This window comes from Amblyraja radiata, chromosome 7 (assembly GCF_010909765.2).
Source record: "Amblyraja radiata isolate CabotCenter1 chromosome 7, sAmbRad1.1.pri, whole genome shotgun sequence".
Taxonomy (NCBI): Eukaryota; Metazoa; Chordata; class Chondrichthyes; order Rajiformes; family Rajidae; genus Amblyraja; species Amblyraja radiata.
In genome coordinates this window covers 77,435,411-77,456,784 of record NC_045962.1, presented here as the reverse complement: position 1 = coordinate 77,456,784, position 21,374 = coordinate 77,435,411, and the positions used below count along the sequence as shown (strand labels likewise).

The window sequence follows — 21,374 nt, the reverse complement described above, 5'->3', positions numbered from 1 at the left end:
TCAGATCCCCCCAAAGTCTACTTGCCAAGCTGTGAGTCAGGTCCTGTGTGAATCATCAGGTTTTTGTTTGATAAGTCTCGGTAGGTGATTTAACAGGGTGAAGGCTTTGCTAAATTGGAAGTTGCCATTGCTGTTAATGGGAAAGCAAGTGAATGAGTTATTCTTGTTGAATATAGCTCCGACCGGTATTTTGCATTGCTGAATAGTAAATAGTGGCAATGTATTCCTGAAATAGCCACACGTATAAATATTAGGTGCTAAGGTGATGTTAGTAACTCCCACTATGTTATTCCTGAGGTTTGAGGCTCTCTGCAGGTCTTGCTTAAGGAGATGCGGTGAGTCCATTATATTTTTACTGGGAAACGCTGTTGAAAATTGACTTTGCCTAGAGGGAAATGTGATAATGACTATACTTGGTCATTTCTCACCATTATATAAATTCAACCAAGCATCTCCTGTGAGATTCACTCTTGTACGCTGGCTGTCATTTATGCACCAGCTGCACTTAGAATGAATTCATTCTTTGGAAAACGAGGTCAATTATCTCATGATAGACCATCATTGTTGCTGTTCCTGTCACTGAACCTTCCCATGCCATCACCTCCCCTCCAATTAGACTTTTAGACTTTATAGATACAGTGCGGAAACAGGCCCATTGGCGAATCCATGCCTACCAGCAATCACCCCGCACACTAGCACTATCCTACACACTAGGGACAATTTATAGAAGCCAATTAACCTACAAATCTGTACGTCTTTGGAGTGCGGGAGGAAACTGGAGCACCCAGAGAAAATCCACACGGTCACAGGGAGAACGTTCAAACTCCGTACAGACAGCACCCATAGTCAGGATGGAATGCAGGTGCCCGGCACTGTAAAGCAGTAACTCCATGGTCGACTCCCACCTGAGTCTCCAAACTTCATTCACTCAATTATTCTACCAAAGATCAAGCCCTCCACAAACCTCCATTCCTTGTGAAGTGCGGAGGCACTTGGCCAAGAAGTTGTATGTGGCTAATAGGTGATACTGATAATAATCCATCCCTATGTGCAGTTATTGTATTTGGTTCCACATCCACTCCCTCCTCACCCTCCCATCACCCCAATCCCATTCTGCAACAATGGTCTAGAAGTCCAACCCAGATTTCCAATGTTGTCTGTGCGGAGTTTGAATATTCTCCCAGTGACCCTGAGGGGCTTTCCATAGGTGTTCCTGGTCTTCCCACATGCCAAAGATGTGCTGGTTAGTAGATAAACTGGCCATTGTAAATTATCCCTAAAATGTAAATTTCTGGTAGAATTTGGAGGTAGTTGATGACAGGTGGATGAGAAATAATAAAATGGAGCTGGTATAAGATTAATGTAAATGGGCGCTTGATAGCTGGAGAGGAAGGCAAAGGATGCCAAATCAATTGATATTCTTTAGGCAGAGATAGATAGATTATTGATAAATATGCCATGATCATATTGAATGACGGTCCAGGCTCGAAGGGTCGAATGGCCTACTCCTGCACCTATTTTCTATGTTTCTATGGTTGTAGGGGGCTATGGGAGAAGGCAGGAGAATGGGATGAAGATAGATCAGCCATGATTAAATGGCGGAGTAGACGATGGGCCGTATGGCCTAAATCTGCTCCTTATGAACGTATGATTCATTGTTTCTGTGCCCAATGATTCAATAATTTATTATCTGAGAAACGTACAAAAGTATTTTTGATATTGAACAAACTGGTTTAAAGCAATGATGGTAGTTTGAATCATAGAATTTAACTTCCTTGATCCCAATCTTTAGCCTTTCATTTATTTACTTTGTACTTCATTATGTTGTCTAATTCTTTTTGCATCATATGAAAATTTTGTGTATCTGTCACCAAACGAGAATAAATCTACGTGCGAAAGATATACACAAAATGCTGGAGTAACGCTGCAGGTCAGGCAGCATCTCTGCAGAAAATGGATCGGTGACATTTCATGTCAGGACCCTTCTTCAGACTATGTGCAATAGAGTTTAATGCTAATTTTCAAGAACACAAATTAGCGTTGACAGAATTAACATGGCTGTTAGAAAACTAGTCAGATTGCTATGAACTGTAAAGATAAATAAACAAAATGATGCATGATATAACAAATGGATAAAATAATTATAGAAATGGTAGTAATTATGCAATTGACAAAGAATTATATATACGCCTCGAATGAAAAATCATCAAATTGTAATTTGTAAAACACAATGAAGGTAGTATTTATGTTATAAAACGCATGTCTACAATAGTAAATGGATTTCAATTAAGTTGTATTTCCATTTAGATTGGTATGTAAAGTCCTAATTTAAATCAATCTGAGAAAGTCATGTGGAATAGATTACTTCCTGAGCTAACTCCAATTTAAAGCCATTTTGTCAAACAATATATTTCTCAGTGTCGACATTCATGGGAAATTAAAGTACTTTGTTCTATTAACATGGAATTTCTTTTCACATAGCAGCAGAAAATATGTTTTTTTTTAAAATAATTAGCCATGTGTTAATTATACCACAAATAAGCCTCAGATTCACAAACTCAACACTTTTTCAACATTCGATGATTATAACACCGTAACACCAAATGACATATGCGTTCTGTTTTCATTGATCCAGGCTTTTGATGTGTGAACATTTTAGTTAGTTTATTATTGTCACGCATACCAAGATACAATGAAAAGCTTAAATGTAGAAACAAAGAACTGCAGATGCTGGTTTATACCAAAGATAGATACAAAGTGCTGCAGTAACTCAGCTGAAGAAGGGTCCTCACCTGAAACGTCACCTAATGCTCCTGTCCCACTTAGGAAACCTGAACGGAGACCTCTGGAGACTTTGCGCCCCACCCAAGGTTTCCATGCGGTTCCCAGAGGTTGCAGGTGGTTGCCGGAGGTTGCAGGTAGTGGAAGCGGGTAGGGAGACTGACAAAAACCCCCGGGAACCTCCAGGAACCGCACGGAAACCTTGGGTGGGGCACAAAGTCTCCAGAGGTTTCTGTACAGGTTTCCTAAGTGGGACAGGGGCTTAACTGTTTTCTCCAGAGATGCTGCCTGACCCTTTGAGTTACTCCAGCACTTTGTGTGTTTCAACAGTGAAAGAATGTTTTTGCTGCATGCTATCCAGTTAGTGAAAAGACTGTACATGATCAAGTCGTTCACTTCAAAAACATATCCTCATTGAAGAAAGGTCCCAATCCAAAACGTCATCCATCGACATCGTCCAGTGATGCTGCCTGACCCACGAAATTACAATCAGAGAGAAAGACGGTGATGTGGAGAGATAGAGACAAATGAATGAAAGATATGCAAAAAAGTAACGATGATACTCAGGTCATTGTTAGCTGTTTGTTAGGTGAGAACAAGTTACAGACAATGAGCCTCAACAAGACGACTTTGAAGCTGGCACGACTTTGGTGGGGGAGGGATGGAGAGGGAGGGAATACAGGGGTTACTTGAAGTTAGAGAAATCAAAATTATACCACTTGGTTGTAAGCTGCGATTTATGAGATGCTGTTCCTCCAATTTGCGTTTGGCCTCACTCTGACAATGGAGGAGGCCCAGGACAGAAAGGTCAGTGTTTGCAAGGGAAGGGGAATTAAAGTGTTTGTGAACTGGGAGATCAGGTAGTTCCAGGCACCCTATGCATGTTATATACATACACACACATACTCACACACACACACACACACATATATATATGTCACAAGTCACACGTTATACATTTCAAAAGTCAAAAGGCCAATTTCCCAATGGCCAGAAATATATATATAAAACACTCTTGACTCATATCATCTTTTTCTGGCCATTAAAATTTGCCCCAGCACTCCAATGTAGCTGAGGTTTCACTAACATCAGGCTCATATCAAATGGCATCATCTGCTGAGCAGCGGCAATTTTGACATCTACCAGCAGGAATCGACTTTTGAAATTTATACCTGTGACTTGTGTTTATAACTGACAAAAAGCATCATAAAACCCCCACAGTGGATCGACTAGGAGGTGACTCAAAGGGTCCCCTCTGTTTTATCGATGAGCAGATCCCAGCATTTGGCAGCCTCAGGTCGTTTTGCTCAGTATTTTTCAAATTCCATGATTATGACAGGGTTTTCTCCACAGTACACAGCAGACGTACATGCTGTGGTCTCTGCCACCTCTTACTTTCATAGATACATAGATACATAGAAAATAGGTGCAGGAGTAGGCCATTCGGCCCTTCGAGCCTGCACCGCCATTCAATATGATCATGGCTGATCATCCAACTCAGTATCCCGTACCTGCCTTCTCTCCATACCCCCTGATCCCTTTAGCCACAAGGGCCACATCTAACTCCTTCTTAAATATAGCCAATGAACTGGCCTCAACTACCCTCTGTGGCAGAGAGTTCCAGAGATTCACCACTCTCTGTGTGAAAACGTTTCTTCTCATCTCGGTCCTAAAGGATTTCCCCCTTATCCTTAAGCTGTGACCCCTTGTCCTGGACTTCCCCAACATCGGGAACAATATTCCTGCATCTAGCCTGTCCAACCCCATAAGAATTTTGTACGTTTCTATAAGATCCCCTCTCAATCTCTTAAATTCTAGCGAGTATAAGCCAAGTCTATCCAGTCTTTCTTCATATGAAAGTCCTGACATCCCAGGAATCAGTCTGGTGAACCTTCTCTGCACTCCCTCTATGGCTATAATGTCCTTCCTCAGATTTGGAGACCAAAACTGTACGCAATACTCCAGGTGTGGTCTCACCAAGACCATGTACAACTGCAGTAGAACCTTCCTGCTCCTATACTCAATCTATACTCTGGCTTTATCTTATCACTCCTCTTCTTTGCTCTCCTTAACTGATACCTTTTTGTCTCCTTTTCATCTCTAACCTTAGTCATATACTCCACACATACTCTCCCTCCAAACCCCATTCTCCTGCCTTCTCCCCATAACCTCTGACACCCGCACTAATCGAAATGTATCCACCTATAACTTGCCAGACTTTATGTTGCTCCCATGTATACCTTAGGAAGCATTTTATTGGGACACATTAACAATTTGCTTTGGGAACAACTCCATCCAAGACCGCATGAAATTGCAGGAAATTGTGGAAGCAGCCCAGACCATCACACAAACCAACTTCCGTTGACTCCATTTATACCTCACGCTGCCTCGGCAAGGCCAGCAGCATATTCAAGAATGAGTCCCACCCTGATCACTCCCTCTTCTCCTCTCTCCCATCAGGCAAGTGGTACAGAAGTGTGAAAACGCACACCTCCAGATTGAGGGACAGTCTCTTCCCAGCTGTTATCAGGCAACTGAACCATCTTATCACCAACTAGAGAGCGGTCCTGAGCTACTATCTATCAGGGGTACTATCAGATTTTTTCATCAGACTTTACCGGATTATCATGTTATCATGCATCTGGACACTGTGGATGGCTTGATTGTAACCATGTATAGTCTTCCCACTGACTGGTTAGCATGCAACAAAAGCTTTTCACTGTACATCAGTACATGTGACAATAAACTAAACTAAATAATAAACCAAACTAAAGTTGTACCGAGACTGTTCCTGGACACAGTCAACAAATTACAGCAAGTTATGATGAACCAAAAACTGACCATAAATTGAGTACAATTCCAATACCAGGATATTGTGGAGAATACAGTGAAACCTACTGAATAATGAAAGGTCTGAATTGGGTGGATGTGGAGAGGATGTTTCCAGTAGTGAGAAAGTCGAGGGCCAGAGGACAAAGCCTCAGAATAATACAACATAATTTAGAATAGAGATGAGGAGAAATGTCTTCAGCTAGAGGGTGATTCTGTGGAATTCATTGCCACAGACAAGAGTGGAGGTCAAGTCCTTAGGTATTTTTAAAGCGGAGATTGATACGTACTTGATTAGTAAGGGTGTCAATGGTTACAGGTAGAAGCAGGAAAGGTGGGTTGAGAGGAACCCAATGCTCCTGCCCTCCCCGCAACTTAACCACTGGCCAGACTCACCATGCGCTGTGAAAGGAACTCTCCCCACAATTGGTCCCGTGAACAGGTATTGTCATTCAATAAGATCACATCTGATTCAACGTCCTGGTGTGCTCCCGTTTTCCCCCACCATCTCTCAACCAGCCATCACCCTCCGTTCCCCACCCATTCAGTAATTCAGAATGAAGGAGATTTCAAGCCTTGGGAAAATTGAATTGTTACTTTGTTTATTTTTATTCTTTATTTTAACGGAGAGGAGAACAATCTGCGCATGCGTGGTTTGAGATTTTTTTTTAAAAGCCGACTGACTGCCTGCCTACCCTGAGTAATTACTCATGGCACGTGCCTGCTCGGAGGGCAGAAGGGCCTGTTTCCACACTGTAATTCTATAACTAAAAATAAAAATCTAAAATAACAAATCGGCTATAGCCCTTCAGTCAATTCACTTATTGGCCTTTTCCTACCTCCAGTTCCCTCCCCTCTACTTTCAGTCTGAAGAAGAATTCTTCACTATCCTTTTTCTCCAGTGATGCTGCCTGACCCGCTGAGTTAGTCCAGCAGTTTGTGACTATCTTCCATATAAAAAACAGCATCTGCACTTCCTCTCTGCACACTTATTGGGGGAGTTACTTTGATGTCCTTCAGTGAATTGCACAGTGAATACTTCTCTGCATATTACATTGAAATATATTTGCATAATATCAATTTGGAATGAAAAGAAAGAATGACCATGACGTTATTGAACTCCAGTGGAATTATTCTGCATCACTGATGGCAATGAGAGGAAGATGTCCTTACTCGACCTTGCCGATGTGATTCCAGACACACTATTGTAGTTGGTTGAGTAAAGCAAAGGAAAATAACTTTGCTAGACAACTGGCAAGAGACGATCTAGCATTTAAACTGGCAAAATTCGCTAAAATTGTCTGAATTGTGTTTCAATATCTTAAACAGTTCTCTGGTGTCAAATTCGTTCACAGATGTTCAGTTTCATTGACAGCGTTCATAGCCAGTGAAAGTAAGAATTCCATTGTGCTGCTTCGGGACATATGGCAATATAACACGCTTGAGTTTTGACAGTGCGTTTGTGGGTGTCACACCAAAGGTAGATACAAAAAGCTGGAGTAACTCAGCGGGACAGGCAGCATCTCTGGAGAGAAGGAATGGTTGGCGTTTCGGGTCGAGACCCTTCTTCAGACTAGCTAGGGAAAAAGAAACGAGAGATATAGACGATAATGTCAAGAGGTAAAGAACAATGAATGAAAGATATGCAAAATAGAAACGATGATAAAGGAAACAGGCATTGCTGTTTGTTGGGTGGAAATGAGAAGCTGGTGTGACTTGGGTGGGGGAGGGATGGAGAGAGAGGGAATGCTAGGGTTACTTGAAGTTAGGGAAGTCAATATTCATACCACTGGGCTATAAGCCGCCCAAGGGAAATATGAGATGCCGTTCCTCCAATTTCATCATAACTTGCTGGGATTTGTTGACTGCGGAGTCAAAGTCCAGGAAAGGCCTTGGGATAATTTTAGGACAATAGAAAATTTACCCCAAAATCCACAAATGTAAGTCAAAGCATTTCACTTATTGCCACAAGGTGCTCTTGATTCCTCCCACATCCAAACGTAATGCAGGTTAGTGGGTTAATTGAGCACTGTGAATTGTCCCTAGTGTGGAGATGAGAGTGGGAGAATCTATGAGAAAGTCAATGGGAATTAAAACATTGTTGTTTGATGGTCAATGCAGATGAGATGGGGCCTAAGGATTTGTTTCCCTGCTGCACCTATGAATCTGCGGAGTGAGGCTTGAAGTATCTAAATATAAGATACTAGATTAAGTGGGATTAAGTGGGACCCGTTGGGTCCCAGCATCACACGGGAGGGCTGGTACCCCAACGCAATATTCCACCTTTCCACCAATTCTAATATTGGTGGCCAGTGGGGTGGGGGCGTTCTGGAGCACTAGTATGGTGTTGTGGGCTGAAGGGACTCATTTCCAGAGGGCTAGTATGGACATTGTGGGCCGAATGGATTTTTGGACTGGCGGCTCAGGCACTCAAACCTGTTGTGCTGGCAGCTCACTCACTCACGGCTGGTGGGCTAGCAGTTGACTCATGGCTATTCCTTGAAATTTCATTTCAAGCAGGGTGCAGGTCCACCTAATTCAAGTGCAGTTTCTTACCACTTCAAGCAGGGTGCAAGGCCACCATATTCAAGTACAGTGTCATACCATTTCAAGCATGACTAAAGACAGCGAGTCATGACCTCTCCCTCCTCCATTTTACAGAGACTGAGCCACGCCCACACGTCTGGATTTTATAGTTCCCCCCCCCCCCACGAGAAGAGGTGTGACTTTCATGGCGTGATTGACAGGAGAGAGAATCTCAACATATTTTAAACACTAATAACTCTTTTATTTTTCATCGATGGGAAATTCTTCGGCACCTGATGAGCAGATGGGGACTCTGAGTAAGGTGGCCAAAAATCACAGCCATACGTGGTAGTAGCGTATTTCCTAAAATCAATATACAGCGCAAACAGGAAGTGGTCAAGATTAGACTTTTAATTATATAGACGGCAAGGCAACTTTAGCATTCTCAAACCAACTTCTCAATTAGGCAAGGCAACTTTAGCATTCACAAACCAACTTTTCAATTAGGCAAGGCAACTTTGGCATTCTCAAACCAACTTTTCAATTAGGCAAGGCAACTTTGGCATTCTCAAACCAACTTTTCAATTAGGCAAGGCAACTTTAGCATTCTCAAACCAACTTTTCAATTAGACAAGGTAGACAAAACTGCTGGTGAGACTCTGCGGGTGCGGCAGCATTTATGGAGCGAAGGAAATAGGCAACGTTTCGGGCCAAAACCCTTCTTCAGACTGATGAGGGGAAGGGGTAGAAGAAAGGAAGAGGAGGAGTCAGAGGGCACAGGGAGAGCTGAGAAGGGGAGGAGACAATAAGGGCTACCGGAAATTGGAGGTTAATTTTCATGCCGCTGGGGTATAAACTGCCCAAGCGAAATATGAGGTGCTGCTCCTCCAATTTCCGATCGTGCTCACTTTGGCTTGGATGAGGCCTAGTACAGAAAGGTCGGATTCGGAATGGGAGGGGGAGTTGAAGTGCTGAGTCATCGGGAGATCAGGTAGGTTATTGCGGACCGAGCGGATGTGTTTGGCGAAACGATCGCCAAGCCTAAGCTTGGTCTCACCAATGTAGATAAGCAGACATCTAGAGCAGGCAACTTTAGCATTCTCAAACCAACTTTTCAATTAGGCAATGCAACTTTAGCATTCTCAAACCAGCTTTTCAATTAGGCAAGGCAACTTTAGCATTCTCAAACAAACTTTTCAATTAGGCAAGGCAACCTTACCATTCTCAAACCAATCTTTCAATTAGGCAAGGCATTCTCAAATCAACTTTTCAATTGGGCAAAGCATTATCAAACCAACTTTTCAATTAGGCAAGGCAACTTTAGCATTCTCAAACCACCTTTTCAATTAGGCAAGGCAACTTTAACATTCTCAAATCAACTTTTCTATTAGGCAAAGCATTCTCAAACCAACTTTTCAATTAGGCAAGGCAACTTTAGCATTCTCAAGTCAACTTTTCAATTAGGCAAGGCAACTTTAATTATGTAAGGCAACTTTAATTAGGCAAGGCAGCTTTAATTAGGCAAGGCAGCTTTAACTGCGTTGGATGATCAGCCATGATCATATTGAATGGCGATGCAGGCTCGATGGGCCGAATGGCCTACTCCTGCACCTATTTTCTATGTTTCTATGTTTCTAATTAGGCAAGGCGGCTTTAAATGGGCAAGGCAACTTTAATTAAGCAAGGCAACTTTAATTAGGCAACACAGCTTTAGCATTTCCAAACCAAAGGCAACACAGCTTTAGCATTTCCAAACCAAAGGCAACACAGCTTTAGCATTTCCAAACCAAAGGCAACACAGCTTTAGCATTGCCAAACCAAAGGCAACACAGCTTTAGCATTTCCAAACTTTATTTTCAAACCACATTAAGGGCACTGACAGGTCAGTAAAACCACTCACAGTTTAGTAGACATATGTTCAGTGTTATTCACAGATCAGACTGAGAGACGTGACCCTCTCACTCCCCCATCTCGCAGAGACTGACTGAGGCACTCCGCGTTAAATAGTCCCTCCGGAAGGGGCGTGGCCTTCAGGAGAGAGAATCTCAATATTTTTTAAACACTAATAACTCTTTTATTTTTAATCGATCGGAAAAATCCACTTGTCCTGCACAGTGGAGGGGGACTCTGAGTAACATGGCCAAAAATCACTGCCGTTATTTTCAGTGTTTTTTCTAAAAACAATACACAGAACAACAGGAAGTGGTCAAGATCAGACTTTTAGTAATATAGATAAGTCGGAGGTCCGATGGCATAGAGCTACTGTCTTACGATGCCAGAGACCCAGGTTTGATCCTGACTACAGGTGCTTATTTGTACGTTCTCCCCATAACCTGCGTGGGTTTTCTTCAACATCTTCAGTTTCCTCTCAAACTTCAAAGACTTACAGGTTTGTTGGTTAATTGGTTGGGATAAATGTAAAAAATTGTCCCTAGTGTGTGTAGGATAGTGTTATTGTGTGGAGATCGCTGGTCGGTGCAGACTTGGTGGGCTGAAGGGCATTTTTTCCGCGCTGCATCTATAACCCTAAATTGGAAATTAGTCAGAATTCTGACATGATCTGAATGTTATAATAAAAAAAATGTTTCCATGTATAGTCTTTCTGCTGACTGGTTAGCACGCAACAAATGCTTTTCACTGTACATCGGTACATGTGGCAATAAACAAAACTAAATTAAACTAAACTAAAAAATGTTTACATATTAATTGAATAATGTAAATTAATAGGTCTAAGTTTTCATGCTTACTTGTCGCACCCTGGTCACTCCCTCTTCTCCCCTCTCCCATCTGGCAAAAGGTATAGAAGTGTGAAAACGCACACCGCCAGATTCAGGGACAGTTTCTCCCCAGCTGTTATCAGGCAACTGAATCATCCTACAACAACCAGAGAGCAGCGCTGAACTACTATCTACCTCTTTGATGTCCCTCGGACTATTCTTGATCGGACTATGCTGTCTTTACCTTGCACTAAACGTTATTCCCATATCATGTATCTATACACTACAAATGGATCGATTGTAATTATTTATTGTCTTTCTGCTGACTGGTTAGCTCGCAACAAAATCTTTTCACTGTACCTCGATACACATGACAACAAACGAAACTGACACTGAAACTGAACTGAAACAAGTGTAGATGGGACTGAGCTAATAAACTAAACTAAAATTCCATGAGGGCAATATCTAATTCCTCTTTCCCAGCTATTCCTTCTGACTATTGCCAGAAAGCTGTCTAATTCTGAAGCTTGTCATATTAACGTCAGATACCATTTAGCTCATTAGGACTAATTTTCCAAATGCATGTTCCCAGCAGGTAGGGCACTACGATTTGAGTGCACATGTGGAGAATTGTCCCTGGAAGCGAATGTGTGCTTCTTTGAAAAGTGTAGATCAGCCTAACGATGTGGAAACATTTTACCGTGAAGTGTCTTGACAGAGAACGGTGCCTGCATTCGAGATTGTATATCATTTAAAGAACATTCTTTTCCAATATGCTGATTTTTAATCATACCCTACCAGTACACTGGAGAGGTTTGCATTTACAAGAGCCAAACATGGTGAATTTAAGGCTGAAAAATATGAAGAAGAAGAAGAAGAACAAAGAAACAGGGAACTGCAGATGCTGGAATCTCGAGCAAATCACAAAGTGCCAGAGTAACTCAGCGGGCCAGGCAGCATTTATGGAGGAGATGGATAGGTGACATTTTAGATTCTTCTTTAGACCGATTGTAGCGAGGTGGAAGAGGGGGGTGAAAAATGTGAAAATGTTCAGTACGTGTGTGGAGAAAGCAAAAAAACCCACAGGTTATGCCCAAATGTCCCTGAGTCCAAATTAAAAGAGAAAAAACACCAGATGCTGGGAATGTGAAACAATGGGCGGCACGGTGGCGCAGTGGTAAAGTTGCTGCAGCACCAAAATCCAGGGTTCGATCCTGACTATGGGTGCTGTCTGTATGGAGTTTGTACATTCTCCCTGTGACTGCGTGGGTTTTTCTCCGGGTGCTCCGGTTCATTGGCTTCGGTGAAAATTATAAATTGCTCCTAGTCTGCAGGATAGTGCTAGTGTACGGGGATCGCTAGTCGGCGCGAGCTCGGTGGGCCGCAGGGCATGTTTCCGCGCTGTATCTCCAAACGAAACTTAACTGAACAGATGTTGGGAATGTGAAGCAAAATTAGAAAATGTTGGAAGCACTCTGCAGGTCAGACTGCATCTGTGGAAAGAGAATCAAAGTTAGCTTTCCAGTTAAACCAATGAAGGCTCTCTGACCTGAAACATTAACTCTATGTTCCCATCAGCATGGATGAGGTAGAACAAAGGACTTGTTTCTATGCTGCATGATACTGCGACACTTGTCACAGGTGTTGCCATTTCCGCTCAGCGCCCTCATCACATTTTTGTTTTTTTGTTCCTGATGGAACCTGCTATTTGTGCTCCCTGGTTCTTGGAATTACCTTTTTCAAACATGGAAGTCTGATTTTAGTGCCTTGCCTTGCACAAACTTTAACAAAAAATAACAATGACACGGTGGCCCAGCAGTAGAGTTGCAGCCTTACAGCGCTTGCAGCGCCGGAGACCCGGGTTCGATCCCCGACTACGGGTGCTGTCTGTACGGAGTTTGTACTTTCTCCCTGTGACCGCGTGGGTTTTCTCCGAGATCTTCGGTTTCCTCCCACACGCCATAGACATACAGGTATGTAGGTAAATTGGCTTGGTGTATGTGTAAAATGACCCTTATATAGGATAGTGTTAATGTGTGGGGATTGCCGGTCAGAGCAGACGGTGGGCCGAAGTGTCTGTTCCCTGCTGTAACTCTAAACCAAACTAAAGTGATATAAATTATTTAAAAAATTATAATATGCCACTTAGAACATTAATAAAATAATTGAAAATATTAAATCAAATGCAAATGATTTAACGTGACATTTGATATCCAGAAAGCAGATGAGCAGTAAATATGTCGCACATTGACGCAGCTGGTAGAGTTGCTGCCTCACAGCGACAGAGACACGGATTCAATCCTGCCTATATGTTACTGTCTGTTCAGAGTTTGTACATTCTCCCTGTGACTGCGTGGTTTTCCTCCAGGTGCTCCAGTATCTTCCCACACTCCAACGACATACAGGTTTCTAAGTTAATTGGCTTCCATAAATTGTAAATTATCCCCTAGTGCGTAGGTTTGTGCTAGTGGACGGGGTGATCACTGGTTGGCATGGATTCGGTGGGCCGAACGGCCTGTTTTCACGCTGCATCTCTAAAGTCTAAAGTTAAGTATATGGCCGAGGGTAGTCCCTGGTGAATAAAAATATCCAAAAAGTCACCAAACTATCAGAGAAATTGATGAGAAGGAGACTGACGATACCATAAATATCTTTTAAACAGGGTGGAATTTGCACTGAAGCACCTCACAATCATAAATTAAAAATATCGACAGATATTCAAAATGTGAAATAAAAACAAAAGCTGCAGGAAACATTCATTAGGTCAGGCAGCATCGGTGGAGGGGTGAACAGTTAACTTTTCAGGTTTGGGACTTTGCATCGGGTTTTGGTTTCGATTGAGGTTTTATGTTTAGCTTTATTATTGTCATGTGTACCAAGGTACAGTAAAAGCTTTGTTTTGCATGCCATCCAATCAGATCAGCAAATACTACACACAGATACAATGAAGTTAATCTCAAGTACAATACTTAGAGCAAATGGGAAGATCCAGAATTCAGAATATAGTTCTCAGCATTGTGGTTCACCTGTTCCATGGACAAAGTTCAATGTCCACATTGGGGTAGAGGTAAATCAGACAGGATTCCTTCTGCAGTTGTACAGGGCCCTAGTGAGACCACACCTGGAGTTTTGTGTGCAGTTTTGGTCTCCAAATTTGAGGAAGGACATTCTTGCTATTGGGGAAGTGCAGCGTAGGTTCACGAGGTTAATTCCTGGGATGGCGGGATTGTCATATGTTGAAAGAATGGAGCGACTGGGCTTGTATACATTGGAATTTAGAAGGATGAGAGGGCATCTTATTGAAACATACAAGATTATTAAGGGATTGGACACGCTAGAGGCAGGAAACATGCTCCCGATGTTGGGGGAGTCCAGAACCAGGGGCCACAGTTTAAGAATAAGGGGTAAGCCATTTAGAATGTGGATGAGGACAAACTTTTTCAACCGGAGAGTTGTGAATCTGTGGAATTCTCTGCCTCAGAAGTCAGTGGAGGTCGATTATCTGGATGCTTTCAAGAGAGAGATAGAGCTCTTAAAGATACCGGAGTCAAAACCGGAACGGGGTACTGATTGTGGATGATCAGCCATGATCGCAGTGAATGGCGGTGCTGGCTCGAAGGGCTGAATTGCTTACTCCTGCACCTATTTTCTATTGTCCACTGTCTATTATGGAAGGGCCAAACAGAAGCCTGATAGGTTTTTGTTTTAGTTTAGTTTATGGTCATGTGTACCGAGGTTCAGTGAAAATCTTTTGTTGTGTGCCAACCAGTCAGTGGAAAGACAATACATGATTACAATCGGGCCATCCATAGTGTACAAGTGCATGATAAACGGAATAACGTTTACTGCAAGATAATGTCCGATTAAAGGCAGATTGTCTCCAATGAGGTAGATAGTAGTTCTAGTTGTTGTTAGGATGGTTCAGTTGCTTAATAACAGAGGGGAAGAAGCTGTTCCTGAGTCTGGTGATGCCTACTTTCACACTTATTCTGATGGTCTCCAACCAGAAATGCGAACTCTGCTTTCTCTTTCCGTGGGTGAACTTAGTTTTAGTCTTAGAACTTAGTTGACAATTATTGTCACGTGTACAATACAATAGATTTACAAGGATGTTGCCAGGACTAGAGGGTGTGAGCTATAGCGAGAGGTTGATTAGGCTGGGTCTTTATTCTATGGAGCGTAGGAGGATGAAGGGACACCTTATAGAGGTATATGAAATCATGAGAGGAATATATTGGGTTGATGCACAGAGTCTTTTAACCAGTAGGGGAATCGAGGAACAGAGGACATAGGCTCAAGGTGAAGGGGTAAAGATTTAATAGGAATCCGAGCGGTAACTTTTTCACACAGATGGTAGTGGGTGTATGGAACAAGCTGCCAGAGGAGGAAGTTGAAGCTGGGACTATCCCATCTGTTAAGAAACAGTTGGACATGTAAATGGATAGGACAGGTGTGGAGGGTTATGGACCAAGCGTAGGCAAGTGGGACTAGGGTAGATGGGACATTGTCGGCCGGTGTGGGTGAGTTGGGCCGATGGGCCTGTTTCCACACTGTATTACTCTTTGACTCAATTATGCAGTGAAAAGTTTTTCGGAGTGTTTCCAGCATTTACTGTTTTTATTCCATTGAAGCAGTGTTGTGCTGAGGTTCTCCAGGGCATTGGGAAAGTTTGATTGTTCAGCTCGTGATGTAGGTTCCTATATTAGGAATCCACTTGGCAAACCAAACCCTCAAACTCTATTAGTCAGTTAATGAGTCACCCCCTGTCAGGTTCCATTGTGAACAGTGTTAAGGCATTTTCCCTAAATTGCTGTCAAGCAGATGACCATCCTAATGCATTGACATAATTATAGATATCATTGAGTCGTTTAATCCTCGCCTTCAGTGGAGAGGACAGGTTTGCTACTGAAATTGTCATATTGTTATCACCACCCACCTTGGCAACATTTTGAAAGGTTAAAGGCATCACATCACCGCTCCAGATAGCTGGCGAAATAACTCATTACCCTTAGATTTAATTACGACTGGTATTAAGTAGAAATATAAATGATGGCACTGAAGAGCAAACCTTTCAGATTGCAAATTAAAGGGCATGCGGGTTATTTTCAACCAATTCTAGGAAGCATCATGTGGCCTTTATCATGGTGCCAAACACAGTGATATTAAAATAACATTTGATGAACAGTTCTGCACACAAAGGTACACAAATGAATAAGAATTTACCATTTAGCTGTCTCAAAGATCAGATTTGCAGAGCAAACACTAAGAAACGCTCAGGTTGCAGGCTGTTTTGGAGACACGCATGACCTCCACTCACAGCCCTGACCTGGCTGCTGGTGAGGATATCTGGAATTCTCTGCCATAGAAGGTAGTTGAGGCCAGTTCGTTGGCTATATTTAAGAGGGAGTTAGATGTGGCCCTTGTGGCTAAAGGGATCAGGGGGTATGGAGAGAAGGCAGGTACAGGATACTGAGTTGGATGATCAGCCATGATCATATTGAATGGCGGTGCAGGCTCGAAGGTCCAAATGGCCTACTCCTGCACCTATTTTCTATGTTTCTATGTTTCTATGATTTGCCACCGATTGCCACGACCAACAAGCGGCGGCATGGTGGCGCAGTGGTAGAGTTGCTGCATTACGGCGCCAGAGACCCGGGTTTGATCCAGACTGCGGGTGCCGTCTGTACATAGTTTGTACGTCCTCCCCGTGACCGTGTGGGTTTCCACCCACATTCCAAAAACATTGTAGGGCGGCAAGCATCTTCTGCCCAGTGGGACCCGAGCACTTTACTTTATTTCAGTTTAGTTTAGTTTAATTTAGTTTAGACTTAGACTTAGACTTAGACTTAGATCCTTTATTTGTCATTCAGACCTTTCGGTCTGAACGAAATGTCGTTGCCTGCAGCCATACATGTAATAATAAACAACAAAACACACAATAAACACAAATTAACATCCACCACAGTGAATTCACCAGGCACCTCCTCACTGTGATGGAGGCAAAAATCTTAGGGTTATTGTCTCTTCCCTCCTCTTCTCCCTCTGCGCTGAGGCGATACCCCACCGGGCGATGGTAAGTCAGTCCCGCGGTTCACCGAGCTCCGCAAACGGGCCGGTTCAAGCTCCGCGGCCCGGGGTGGTCAAAGCTGCCGCCCTGCAGTCCAGCGGACGCAGCTGTTGCCGCGGGAGCTCCGGAAAACAGGCACCAGTCTGTGACCTGCGAGCTCCCGACGATGTCGTCCACTGGCCCGCGGCCGAGCCCCGGATTCAGGTCGCCGCCGCCAGAACGCCGCCTCAGCTACCGGAGCACCGCCTCAGCCCCGCGCCGGGCCGCCTCCACCACCAGAGCGCCGTCCCAGCCCCGAGCCGGGCCGCCCTCACGGGAGCGCCGCCCCAGCCTCGAGTCATGCCGCTGCCACCGGAGCGTCTCAGCCCCACGCCGGGCCGCCCTCACCGGAGTGCCGAGTCGTGCCGCTGCCACCGGAGCGTCTCAGCCAGCACCGTCCCAGCCCCGCGCCGGGCCACCCTCACCGGAGCGCCGTGTCATGCCGCTGCCATCGGAGCGTCTCAGCCAGCACCGTCCCAGCCCCGCGCCGGGCCGCCCTCACCGGAGCGCCGAGTCATGCCGCTGCCCGAATGCCGCCACAGCTCGAAGACGGCCAGCCTCGCGTTGGTGAGTCCTGGCTGGCTCTACCTCCGGAGCCTCGAGATCGGTCGCAGGTTGGAGGCCGCCATTAGGCCTCAGCGCAGACGGAGGCAGAGAAGGGGGATACGACAAGAAAAAGTCGCATTCCCCCGAAGGGAGAGACAGTAATCCCTGTTTCAGCCCCCCCCCCCCCCACACATAACACAACCTAATAACCAAAAATTTAACTAAACAAGACAAAAAAAACAACACAAAAAAGTAAAAACAGACGGACTGCAGGCGAGCCGCAGCCGTTCAACAGCGCCGCCACTTTAGTTGAATTTAGTGTGGTTTAGTTTAGTTTAGTTTAGTTTAGTTTAGAAATACAGCGTAAAAACAGGCCCTTTCGGCCCAACTGAGTCCACACCGACCATTAATGCCCCATACAGAGACCCAGGTTCGATACTGACTATGGGTGCTGTCTGTACAGAGTTTGCACGTTCTACCCAGGATTGAGTGGGGTTTTTCCGGTTGCTCTGTTTCCTTCCATATCCCAAAGGTTTGTAGGTTAATTGACTCCTGTAAATTGTCCCTGGTGTATGGGATGACACTAGTGTATGGGTGATCATCGGCTGGCACAGACTCGGTGGGCCATAGGGCCTAGTTCCACACTGTATCTCTAAATTAAACTAAAAAGATGCCGGAACCTGAAAAAGGGTCCTGACCCGAAACGTCACCTTCCATGTTCTCCACAGTTACTGCCTGACTCACTGAGTTATTCCAGAACTTTGTGTCCTTAAATTCTGAAGAAGGGTCCCGACCCAAATCATCGATTAACCATGTTCACCAGAGATGGTATTTGACTCGCTGAGTTACTTCTGAAATACAGTGTGGAAACTTTGTGTTAGGATATGGAACTGTTAGAATTGCTGTACCCAGTTCCAACATGAAATGGATGTGTAAATTGGATTCCTACTATGTTGCAGCTATTCTAGGATTGTGCTATTTCAGCATACCTTCTCAAGAATACTTCTCCACTGTCACAAAAAACTGCAGTAGCATTCTGAATCTACAGTCGTTTGTGTGCCTTTGGGGAGAACGTCCTAGGTGATATTTCCTAGAAAAATATTAGACGAGTAAGAAATAATTAAACCATTTCTTCTCCAAGAGCCGAGGGCTACAAGGATGCAATTCTTATTTCTTGCCTCCTTTTTCATTCACTCCCACACAAAAACATACACAATCACAGAAACTGCATTTGCAAAGCAAGCTTTTTCAGAACTAATATTTACCATATTTTTATTTTTCCCCATCACATAGAAAGAGGGTATTCTGCCCATCAAGTCTATGCTGGCTCTTGTGTATTATTGTAACTTACCGTACTTCTAATTTAAAAAAATTAAAATTTTAAATAAAAATTTTAAAAGTCTATGCCGGCTCTTAGAGCAATCCTGTAAATCCCATTCCCCCACTTGGAGTTCTAGTGTCATAGAGCCTTACAGCATGAAAACAGGCCCTTCAGCCCAACTTGCCCACACCAGCCACATGTCCCATCTACACTGGACCACCTGTCTACGTTTGGCCCATATCCTTTTAAACCCGTCCTATCCATGTACCTGTCTAAATGTTTCTTAAATGTTGCGATAGTATCTGCCTCAAGTACCTCCTCTGGCATCTAGTTCCATACACCCACCACTCTTTGTGTGAAAAATTTAACCTTCAGGTTCCTATTAAATCTTTCCCACTTACCTGAAAGCTATGTCCTCTGGTTGTCGATTCATCTACTCTGGGCAAGAGACTCTGTGCACCTACCCCGATCTATTCCTCTCATTATTTTGTACGCCTCTATAAAATCACATAACTCACTTCCGATTTCCATTTTTCTCACATCTTAATTCTCTCCTCACTGTTCACGAGTAATTTACAGATGAACTGACCATTCCAGTGCATCGTTAGCATTGGGGAGGAAAAACAAATATCTGGGGAACAGCGACACAGATATTTGTAACTTTACTGTTACTTTTATGTTGCCAGTAGCTAAGATCAAGGCAAGGGACTTAAACTAAGCCACTCACAGGACTTGTGTAAGAAGGAACTGCAGATGCTGATTTACACCAAAGATAGACACAAAACGCTGGAGTAACTCAGCAGGACTGGTAGCATCTCTGTAGAGAAGGAATTAATGATGTTTTGGGTTGAGTTTAGTTTAGTATAGAGATTTTTACTTTAGAGATGCAGCACGGAAACAGGCACTTTGGACCAGCGAGCGGGCCTCTGTGAGACGAAATTCTTCTCTCTGCCGCGGGGCGAAACGGTGCCGCAGTGGTAGAGTTGCTGCCTTACTGCGCCAGAGACCCGACTTTGATCCTGACTACGGGTGCTGTCTGTACGGAGTTTGTACGTTTCTCCCTGTGACCTAGTGGGTTATCTCCGGGTGCTCCTGTTTCCTCCCACAATTGTGTAGGACAGTTTACGATTTTTATCAAAGCCAATTAACCAACAAACCTGTATTTCTTTGGAGTGTGGGAGGAAACCAAAGCACCAGGAGAAATCTCACTTGGTCACAGGGAGAACGTACAATGTTAGTGGGATAATGATACACTCTGTGTAAAAATCGTGCCCCACCTATCTCCATTAAACTTACCCCCTCTCACATTATAGCTATGCCCTCGAGTGTTGGTCATTTCCACCATGGGGAAAACGGTTCTGACTGTGTACCCTATCGATGCCTCTCATAATTTTACATACATCTATCAAGTCTCCCTTCAACCTTCGACGTTCCAGAGAAAACAATCCAAGTCTTTCCAACCTCATCCTGGTGCTGAAATCCTCCAATCCAGGCAACATTCTGGTGAACCACCTCTGCACCCTTTCCAAAGCCTCCAAATCTTTCCAATAATGGGGTGGCTAGAACTGCGTACATTACTCCAAATGTGGCACAACCAAAGTCCGAGAGATCCACATCATGTCATCGAATCATACAGTGTGGAAACAGACCATTTGGCCCAGTTTGCCCATACTGGCCAACATGTCCCAGCGACACTAGTCCTACCTGCCTGCATTTGGCCCAAATCCCTCCAAACCTGTACTATCCATGTACCTGTCTACCTCACTCATGTCTGCGTGGTTATGATCAAGACGGGGTTTACCGGCAAAATGTATATTATGTACCTTTATCATTGCTAATGTATGAGCAGTTCATATTTATTATGGAATGACAATTTAATCAGAAGGTTGTACCTTGCAATCAAACACCACAGGCTTATGATCCATCAATTACATCAGCCCTACTCCTGATTAGATTTTGTTTTCATAAATAATTACTTTCCAAGATTATTCCCTTGAAGAATATTGATGAAGAAATTCTGATGAAAGAACATCGAGCTGAAATGTTAATGCTCTCTCTCCATTAAAATAGCCCTAGCTGCTGAATGTTTCTGTGTGTTTTGATTTTATTCCTCTGTTGTGGAGTTTTATGTGTGCGCAGATAGTAAATGATTTGCAATACCAGAGCTTCTTTGTTCTCACAATATTGACGTCATTTCCAAATATATGTGTGTACCCATCAACTATTTTCAATCATGAAGTCGGCATGAGGTCTGGAGAGATGAAATAGCTTCAAAACTGCTTGGGTAAAGCAATTTGTGTCAATAATAAAAGACGGTATGTATCATTTGAATGAGAAACGTTGTAATAATCTGATGGGAACACTTTCAAGATCCATCTGATTGGTATGCAGTAAGTTTTGTTGCTCTGTATAAAATAGGGAACATTTTATAGTTGACTGAATAGTGTGGATTAGAAATTGCAAAGAAGTATTTATTTTAGGAAATGTTCGTCTTATTACATTTAAACATCTTCCAATGGTGCTGGAATATTGGCTGGCACAAAAGTGG

General features: G+C 43.5%; 1 long non-coding RNA gene across 1 annotated transcript; it reads left to right on the top strand.

The window, feature by feature from the left end:
- Positions 1-274: 274 nt before the first annotated feature.
- Positions 275-19,063, top strand: LOC116974872. The gene is made up of 3 exons (XR_004412482.1): positions 275-285; positions 3,092-3,097; positions 18,957-19,063. It is a non-coding gene; the product is annotated as an uncharacterized LOC116974872 (long non-coding RNA).
- Positions 19,064-21,374: the final 2,311 nt, after the last annotated feature.